This window comes from Myotis davidii, unplaced genomic scaffold (genome assembly GCF_000327345.1).
Source record: "Myotis davidii unplaced genomic scaffold, ASM32734v1 scaffold327, whole genome shotgun sequence".
In the NCBI taxonomy this organism is placed as follows: Eukaryota; Metazoa; Chordata; class Mammalia; order Chiroptera; family Vespertilionidae; genus Myotis; species Myotis davidii.
In genome coordinates, this window is record NW_006298628.1 from 6,059,165 (window position 1) to 6,069,220 (window position 10,056).

General features: G+C 41.8%; 1 long non-coding RNA gene across 1 annotated transcript; it reads right to left on the bottom strand.

Moving 5' to 3' along the window:
• Positions 1-1,698: 1,698 nt before the first annotated feature.
• Positions 1,699-6,292, bottom strand: LOC107184763. Its single transcript, XR_001515675.1, has 3 exons — positions 5,984-6,292; positions 5,208-5,285; positions 1,699-1,888 (listed from the first exon to the last, which is right to left on the bottom strand). It is a non-coding gene; the product is annotated as an uncharacterized LOC107184763 (long non-coding RNA).
• Positions 6,293-10,056: the final 3,764 nt, after the last annotated feature.

Here is a 10,056-nt window from a genome sequence, read left to right on the forward strand (position 1 = left end):
GTGTCTCCTGCCCAAGCCCTAACCAGGCCCAGGCTAGGGAGGAGCCTGTAACCAAGGACTGTGCCCTTGACCAGAACCAAACCCAGAACCCTTTTGTCTGCAGGCGAGCACTCTACCCACTGAGCCAAACCAGCTAGAGCAGCGGTTCTCAACCTGTGGGTCGCGACCCCTTGGGGGGTTGAACGACCCTTTTACAGGGGTCGCCGAAGACCATCAGAAAACACATATATAATCACATATTGTTTTTGTGATTAATCACTATGCTTTAATTATGTTCAATTTGTAACAATGAAAATACATCCTGCATATCAGATATTTACATTACAATTCATAACAGTAGCAAAATTATAGTTATGAAGTAGCAACGAAAATAACTTTATGGTTGGGGGTCACCACAACATGAGGAACTGTACTAAAGGGTCGCGGCATTAGGAAGGTTGAGAACCACTGAGCTAGGGCTTACTAGGAGTTTAAGTGTTTTGATCCACAACGCCAATGTAATACATGCACTAATCATGCAATATGAGAGGCAAAAGTGGCAAGCTATTATAAATTATCAGTTGATAGCACTGTGGTGACCTACTCGTGCTGTGCAGGCAGATCTCGTTTTATTGCGCTCTGCTTTACTGCACTTCACAGATGGTGCATTTTTGCAAGTTGATGGCAAGACTCTCCACCAGCAGAAAGATTACCAAGAGCTTTATTGCGATCCTCACTTTACTACGGAGGCCTGCAACTGAACCCGCATACCTCCGAAGTATGCCTGTATTTGCTTCTGCTGAAAGCGCATGTTGTAAGAGACAGTTTCAAGGCATTGCACAATTAATGGTAATGTACTGGTTACATGCCAAGACTCTAGTATTGGAAACTCAACAGTATGTTGGCGACCTGCGAAACACTATCTTGTTAGTTATCAATACTAGTCACTTAAACACTACCAATAAGAAATCACTCTATTCCCTAAAGCCATGATTGTAGAAAAAATTTCACAATAGATGTACAGTAAAATCCCTCCTTAGTGAAAAGTGCTACTTAGCTAAGACTATCTGATTTTCTTTTTTTAAATATCAAAGTTTAACCGGGATTTTTTGTTATATGGTATAGTTACAAGTTCTAATAATGATTTTCTTCTTGGCCTTAATCACATTTCTAAATTACCCACTATTTTTGAAGAGAATGGTTTCCTTTTATTTTTTTTTTTTTTTAGAGAAAGGTTCAAAAGAGAAAAGTGCCAGTTGCTATTTCTGTGGGTTGATTTGTTTACTACATCTTCAGAATACCAGTATCCTAAACCAAGGATCTATGTGTGGGAACACTGGTAAAAACTGTGACCATTGCCCAGCTGTTGCTGCTCAGTGGTTGAGCATCGGGCCATGAAATAGGAGTTCACAGGTTCGATTCCCAGTCAGCGCACATGCCTGGGTTGGGAGCTTGATCCTCAGTCAGGGGCGTGAAGGAGGCAGCCAATCAATGATTCACTCACATCATTGATGTTTCTATCTTTCTCTCCCTTTCCCTTCCACTCTGAAATTAAAAAATATATACATTTTTTTAAAAAGTGTGACCATTGACTTTTAAAAATTGATTGGGTTCTCTGCTGCTGACCAACTTCAGTGCCTTCAGACCTCAAATGATGAGTCTGTTATCAAAATATCTTGAGAAAGATTTCTTCTATTGCATAAAGGTGTTGTTTTGTTTTATGGAGGGGAAATAAACAGAGTTACCTCCCAAGGAATGGACATTTTTCAATCATAAAGAAAGAAGAGAAACAGATATTGAATCATACCATTAAGGACTCCCTTTTCATTCTCCATTTTTTAAGCAAATTCTTGCATAATAAGGCCCCAGTTTGCTGACACACACTTCTCTCTCTCTTCTTCATGTTGCCCTGTTTCATAAGAAAAGAAAAGGGGAGAAGGTAAAGCATATATGAAGGTCTTAATGGGAAAAAAATCCTGCAAACACACAAACGAGCAGCCTGAGAACTCCAGTGTTCTGAATCTGAGTGCCTAGTACCTGAGTGTTCCAAAGTCAGCATTTTATTATTGGACCTGCTCCCCTCTGCCCCCATCTTTCTCACGAATAAGTTGTTGTTTTGGAGGATTTTTGTTTCATTGTGTCTTATACTCATGTTAAAACTGGTTTTCCTTTGCTTCTAGTTTTGCCCACATTCTTACCTTCTGTTATATTTTATCAAGTTTTCTTTCTCCCTTCCACATTTTACCTCTTATTCTAAAGATATAATTAAAAAAACTACTCTTTAAAAAAAATCTTTTGAAACTTTAAAAGAATTATTTATTTAATTTCGTTGCTGTTTATTTAGGATGGTTATTTTGTATTTCAGTTGTAATTCCAGTTTGGTCCTGGGAACGTGTCAGTACAGTATCCACTTACTCTGCCGCCATTTTGGAATCTGTCTGTTGTTGTTCATCCTCACCCAAGGATAGTTTTTCCATTGATTTTTAGAGAGAGTGGAAGGGAGAGGGAGAGACAGAGAGAGGGAAACATTGATATGAGAGAGACACATGGATTGGTTGCCTCCCATACTTGCCTTGACTGGGGCTGGGGATTCAGGGAATTCAGTCTGCAACCGAAGTACGTGTCCTTGACCAGAATTGAACCCGTGACCCTTCAGGCTGTGGGCTGACACTCTAACCACTGAGCAAAACCACCAGGGCATAATGGTTACTCTTAAATTTTGGCTTTTCCAAGGGAATGATCTCTTCTTTTTCATGAAAACCTATCTCTTCATAAAAGAAGGACTTTCTAGGTACTTAACCTCTGCTGAAATCTAATCTGAAACATTCTGGTTATTATAAAATTTGGCTCAATCTCTAATTTAAAGTATATATAAGTTAGATTTATTTTTCCTGGGTACTTATTGCTGATAGACTATATAGGTTCCTATGGGAGGCTGTCATGCATTTGAGCTTGGGCTCCAGATGAGGTAGAAATTCCACCTGACTGCGCTCAGGCAGGCGTTAGCTGGGTGAAAAAGCCAGAACCCTCTGACTTGTGTGGAGGCCAGCTTGTTGTGAAAACATTCCAGGGACTCTGCCCAAAATTGCCTGCAGAGAGCAGCATTATGCTTCTGTAGATATTGCACCAGGAATACACAGCAGACCACAGCCCTCCTCCAGGTAAAAGTAGCAAGTCACAGATTTAGCATATGCAACATTGAGCACAGGAGAGAGAGGAGAGAGTGTTGGAGTTGTGGTGCTGAGATTAGGTAGGGGAATTTATACATAGTTTTTTTTTCCCAGCAAGGGCCCAGAGTACCTCCCAGAAGGAGGTGCCTCAATGCCTACAACTGTGCCACATCTTCCCATTGCCTCATAACCAATATCACAGAACACGACCTGCTGAGCCTGCCCTGAACACAATGGGACGGGAATGCTCGCAAAGCTCACTGCAGGAGCAAACTGTGCATCTGAGCTGATCTCTAGGAAGTAAGGGGATTCTGGGATGATCCCTAGTTTTCTGGGAAGCATGACAGATGACTCGGAAGACTAGGTCAGGACTTTTGAGCACAGAGCAGCATCTCCACCCTGAATTTGGCGTTTAAGTCCTGAACCTGGAGCAAGCAGTCTGCTCCCTCTATGTGTACACAACATTGGCCAGGGATAGAAAGCAGGCCGTTGTCACGGACTCCTCCATCGTGATAACGGGTGGGTGAGTGTGCCCCTGCCTGAAGCTCTCATTCCATTTGTGGAAGATGCCGACAGGGCTGTGCTATTTCCTAGATATAAAGCTCGAGAAATGGGTCTGGAAGCTGGTTCCAACGTCAGGCTTATTAGCCAAGACAGCCTCTGAGGGCATTGTCAGAGGAAGAACCTACACGTGGATGCTTCATGAGGCTGAGAGGCAAGACTAGGGAGGAGAGGACTGAGCGAAGAGACTGGAGAGCCCATGGATGCTGGGGTCCTGCCCCAGCAGGTCCAGGGGTCCCCAAAGGTGTGGACGGAGTCGGCGAAGAAGGAATGACACAGAGACAGCGTTCAGTTGATCAGCATCCTTGCCAGGATCTCTAGCCACAATCTCCAGCCAAGTTCTGTGTCCATGTTCTCTTGCTAGGTTCTCCAGCCAGGTTCTCCAGGTTCTCCAGCCAGGTTCTGTAGCCGGGTTCTTCAGCCAGGTTCTGTCTAGGTTCTCCAACCAAGTTCTGTAGCCAGGTTCTGTCCAGGATCCTTTGCCATGTTCTCTCCAGCGAAGTTCTTCTGTCTCTAAGTTCTGTGTAGGTTCTGTCTTCTAAGTTCTGTCTCTAGGCTCTTCATCTAAGTTCTGTGTCTTGTTGTCTTGTTACATCTGTATTTATACCAGTTGATTCAATCCTATCAATCTCTATTCCAAAGGTTAGGGTGTTTCTTATCTCCATTCCAGGGAGTAAAGATTATGTAGCTTAAGCATGATTGTTCGTAGTTAAAGAGATTAATTACCCGCCTGGCACTTAGTGAAGGGGTTTTATTCCCTCCCTAACTTCAGGGGAAAATCTCTACCTGGGGAAACAACCTTTCTCAGAGAGGTGACCTTGGTTAAAACACAGTGCCAAGAAGGTGAGCAAACATATTAAGAACAGTATGCCATATATGCCAGGTCCCTTGAAACAGCAAGGATGGGCCGGCTCCCAGCACATGGAGAGGCAGGCGGAGGGAGGAAGGGATTCTTGGAAAAAAGCATTAGGTGAGGGTGTCCAGTGAGAGGGGCTCAGGATCCCCATAAATGGTTCTAGTGCAGAGAATTCAGAGTAACCACTTAAAAAAAATCCTCACCCCCTCTGAGAGAGACACATCGACTGGTTGTCTCCCATTCTCTCCCCCACCCCAACCCACCCCCGACTGGGGCTGAGGATTGAATTTGCAACCCAGGTATGAGCCCTTGACTAGAAATTGAACCTGTGACCCTTTGGTCTGCAGGTCGATGCTCTAATCACTGAGCAAAACCGTCCAGGGCCAGAATAACCACTTTTAAAGCAACTGTGCAGGGCTGTGCAGGTGGGTAAACTGGCCCAGAGGGTGATCTCCTCTCAGTGGAATCAGCCACAGCCCAATGTAGCATGAAAATGTCAGTGTGGCTCCAGCCCCTTAGCCTTTCCATTGTAAGTTAGCATCACCTACTGTATTTTTCCTGAACTTACATATGTTCTGTAGTTTATCCAAAGACTAACAACCTTTTTATACAAGCAGTAGGCAGTTTCAAAGGGTACCAACTCTGATCCTCCCCCTGTCCTATGGCTGTTGCATTCAGAACAAAATGTTTACACGGCAGCCGTGTGAAAGCTCTGTGTCCTGCAAAGCATATGAGTGTTGGGATGAGGAAAAGCTGCACATTTCACATTTGCACCCAATACGTGGTGTGCACAGAGCAGAAAACCCTGGAAGGCAGCTTTCATTTCTAAAATTCTTAGAGCCCAAGTGTGAGGGGCAGGAACAATAGACATGCGAGGGTGCGAAAGGCAGGTTCATATGGAAAATAAGACAATGATTAGCAAATAATTATAACACAAGAACAAATGGTGTGCTTTGTGTTCTCACAACTGTCAACCTGCTTTTACCCACCCCTGTGTTTCTGTAAATGTTTTTCATAAACAGACTCAAAGTCAGAGAAACAGTTTATCGCAATACCCCCAAGTTATTGTATAATAAAAGTAAAGACCTTCAAAGGCAATTCAGGTTTACAAATGAATTCTCAATATTCCTAGTTCTCCGCAATCTCTGAACAGATTTCAGCTTATTCCTACATTCAGTTTCTGGCTTGAAACCACGTAACAGGTGCAAAACTTTTTTAAAAACGTATGTTATAACTCAATGCTTTCATCTTTACAATTTTAAATACCAGATGTCCAAACACATCCAAATAGTCCATTCATTTTCAAAATAGTTTCTCTACAGATAGTTGGCTTTCAATTCCTAAATACTTATTCATAATTTTGTGATAGGAAAAAACACACACCTTCAAACAAAACAGAAAAAGACAATGAACTTACCTTTGAGAAACATGAAGCACATAATCTAGAAACACATCATTCCCAGTGGTCTCCTTTTATAGAAGGAAGCAAGTCACATTCTCCCTGAACTCGGCCGCATCTATAGATTTTGCTTTAACTGTTTGGCTTCAGTGGAAAGTTCCCGGGGAGACTATTTTCAGAAGAAGCTATGATCTCAGTTCTGTTGGCCTGCCAAAAAGCACGCTCATGTGACTGCCCTTGGACTATTTCTCTCTCTCTCTCTCTCTCTCTCCCTCTCTCTCTTTTTGTAAAATTGAATAATTATATGTTATCTTCATTTTCAGTGTTTCAGTTAACAGAAGCATGAGAGTTTCAGAATAAACTTATTTTTTACCAAGTAGCAGACCCAAGAAAAAGTTAAAAACTTTAAAAAAAAGTTTTAAAAGTCTATTTCCCAACTGATTATCCTACTTAAAAACCAATACTATCTCAAGGGTAATATTCTTTTCACAAGCTCAAAAAGCAACAATTTTCTGTAACTACGTTAGAACCTGCCTCAGTCTTCGATAGCAATCTCCTTAGATAATTCTAATTGCACAATAACATGCCTTTGTTCCTCTTTCCATTAGCCACAGACTCCTAGAAGACATGGGAAACATCTCATATTTGATCTCTAATCAGGATCAACTGAAGGTTTCTGAATAAAAACAAAAAAGCAGCAAATTACTTAGCTAAATCTGCAGTCACTTTGGGATGGAGATGGCACCTTGGAAACAATTAACTAAAAACCAGATAAACTATTTCAGACTTCCACAGAGATTGAAGGGAGTCATCTTTTCTGTAGTTAAGACTTTATATTTGATCCTGACCAAAATGGTTCAGTTGGTTGAGCATCATCTTGGGCACAAAAATGTTACTGGTTCCATTCCTGGTCAGGCACACACCTAGGTTACAGATTTGATCCCTAGTTGGGGCCTGTATGGGAGGCAATTGATCGATGTTTCTCTCTTACATTGATGTTTCTCTTTCTCTCTCTTTCTCTCTCTCTCATCAATACACGTATCCTTAGGTGAGAATTAAAAAAAAAGGGCAGTTGGGTCTTATAGTTGAATTAGAGGGCCAAAAGCCAATAGTCTCCTTTTTTTCTTTTCAGTGTATTCAGGCACTACTCTTTGTAGTCCTTAGGTGACTGTCTAACTCCAAAGCATTTCCTTGTGTTTTATTTTTTTTAGAATATATATTTTTATTGATTTCAGAGAGTAAGGGAGAAAGAGAGAGGGTTAGAAACATCAATGATCGGCTGCCTCTTGTATGTCCCATACTGGGGATCGAGCCCACAACCCAGGCATGTAACCTCTCTGGGAATGGAATCATGACCTCCTCGTTCATAGGTTGACACTCAACCACTGAGCCACACCAGCCTGGCCATTTCCTTATGTTTTAAAGGGAGCTCGTTAGATGGTATTGCATAGCAACTGTAAGGCAAAAGACTAGCAGTTTGGGAAAAAAATGAGAGTGCACCATATTCTATGGAAAGTTGAGCCCATGCCTAACTTGCCAATTAGAAAATTCATTGAACTCAGTGAAGATGAACTTAATCTTGCACAGTGAGGGTTGGCTCTTGGAGTTGGTGTTTTGAGTGAGGGTGTGGGTGGATGAAGCCCTTTGGTTTAGCTGCAGAGGATTTCTTCTAACCTAAGCAGATTGTGGAAATAGGAAGGTCTCCACCCATGCTGCAAATTATCTGTCTATCCAGTCATTTTCTCCAGAACATTTTGTTTTAAATGTGAGTTATTTGGTCACTGACTTACAGGGTAAGATCTATCTAGATGCCCAGCTGGTGTGGTTAAGTGTCGACTCATCAACCAGGACAGGGCACATGCCTGGGTTGCAGGCTTGATCCCCTGTAGGGGTCATGCAAGTGGCAGTCAATCAAAGATTCTCATCATTGATGTTTCTAGCCATCTCTCCCTCCCCCTTCCTCACTCTGAAATCAATATGCTCGGTATCAGCTTATACTGGCATGTATACTCAGTATCATATCATAGAGAGCAACCTGATAGAGGAAATCCAGTATGCATAAGCTTTCCTCTATTATGGCCAAGATGATTGTGGCTCACACCAAAACTTTTAACACTGTCTTCAAACCATGAGAAAAGAAACAGTTTCATGAGAGGGAAGTTCCTCTTTACACAAAACTCTCGACTGCCCAATTGATAATCTCACCTGGGAAATTAGGATTTTCACTCCTCTATTTCGCATTTTCATTCAGTTCCAAGTATCTTCTAATCTCCCTCGAGACTTACTCTTGAGCCATGAATTATTTAGCAATGTGTTGTTTCCTTTCCAAGTCTCTGACGATTTTCATGTTATCTTTGGGTTATTGATTTCTAGTTCAAATCTATTACTGTATAGTCAGAAAATTTATTTTTTATGTCAAATCGATTAGGACTTGCCTTATAATCCAAGAGATTATCTGGCTGGGTGAATATTGCAAATGCAAGGAGATATATTCTGCTATTGATTGAGTGGAGTGTTAGATAAATGTCAGTTAGATCTAGTTGGTTGCTGTTAAGGTTTTCTCTTTGTTTTTTTATGTCTACTGTTTCTATTGATTACTGGGAGAAGAGTAATGAAGATTTTAACAAAAATTAGAGACTTTGTTTTTCCTTTCAGATCTAACAGATTTTGCCTCATGTAATTGGAAGTTGTGGTATTGGGTGCATACACATTTAGAATGTTGTGTCTTCTTGGCCTTTTTATCATTATGTAATGCCCATCTTTATCCCTGGTAACTTTCTATGCTCCAAAGGTTACTTCATGTGATATGAATATGTCATTCCCACTATCTTTGACCAGCTGACCAGATGACTTCTCTATCATTTCAATATTCTTTACTCTAATGAAATTTTTTGGGGCACATTAACCAAAACATGCTATGATTCATGTGCATTGAGTCTTTGTTTTCTCATGCATAAATGATCCTATATAATAAAAGGCTGATATGCAAATTGACCAAATGATGGAGGGACCGGTCACTATGACATGCACTGACCACCAGGGGGCAGATACTCAACACAGGAGCTGCCTCCTGTGGTCAGTGCGCTCCCACAAGGGGAGCACTGCTCAGCCTGATGCTGGGCTCATGGCTGGCAAGTACAGTGGCGGTGAGAGGAGCCTCACCCGCCTCTGCAGCAGCACTCAGGATGTCCGACTATGGCTAAGCCCACTTCCCAAGGGGAGTAGGCCTAAGCTGTCAGTCGGACATCCCCCAAGGGCTCCTGGACTGAAAGAGGGTGCAGGCTGGGTTAAGGGACCCCCCCCCCCTGCAAATATCATGCAACAGGTTTCTAGTTTACAAATAATTGAGCCACTGAGTTCATAGTACTGTGCCCTTTTGCAAATATTCATAGACCTATGAATTTCAAACGGAAGTTGGCTGGGTGCTTCTGATTTGGAGTAGATGTAGCAGACTATGTCAGATCAATGTTTCTACCACAATTGCAAGAAAGCCAGGTATATTCCCGGTCGGGGCACATGTCTAGGTCACGGGCTTGAGGTAGGCAGGAGGCAGCTAATTGATGTTTCTCTTTTCTCAACATTTCTCTCTCTCTCCCTTTCCCTTCCTCTCTCTCTAAAATCAATAAAAACATATATATTTAAAAATGTATTGTAACAGGTGTCTGTCTGAGGAGAATAATTTGCAAAAAACTGCTTTGCCATCTGTTCACTCTGGCCCAATTTCCCATATGTAAATTGCCCTGTAATATATCCTGTTATAGTGTAGGGAGTTGCCTACTTACCTTCAGTCTGAACTTACCTTCTCATTACGGTAGCCATTACCCCTTTGTCCCGCCCTCACACATGTCTGCATTACGGTTGAACTGTTTCCCTGCTTTGAAAAGTCTCATTCAGAGAGAGTCCAGAAATTGGTCCGAACCAATATGCTCAATTAATATTTGACAAAGGAGGCAAGAGCATATAATGGAGCCAAGATAGTCTCTTCAATAAATGGTGCTGGGAAAATTGGACAGATATATGCAAGAAAATTAAACTAGACCACCAACTTACACCATACACAAAAATAAACTCAAAATGGATAAAGGACTTAA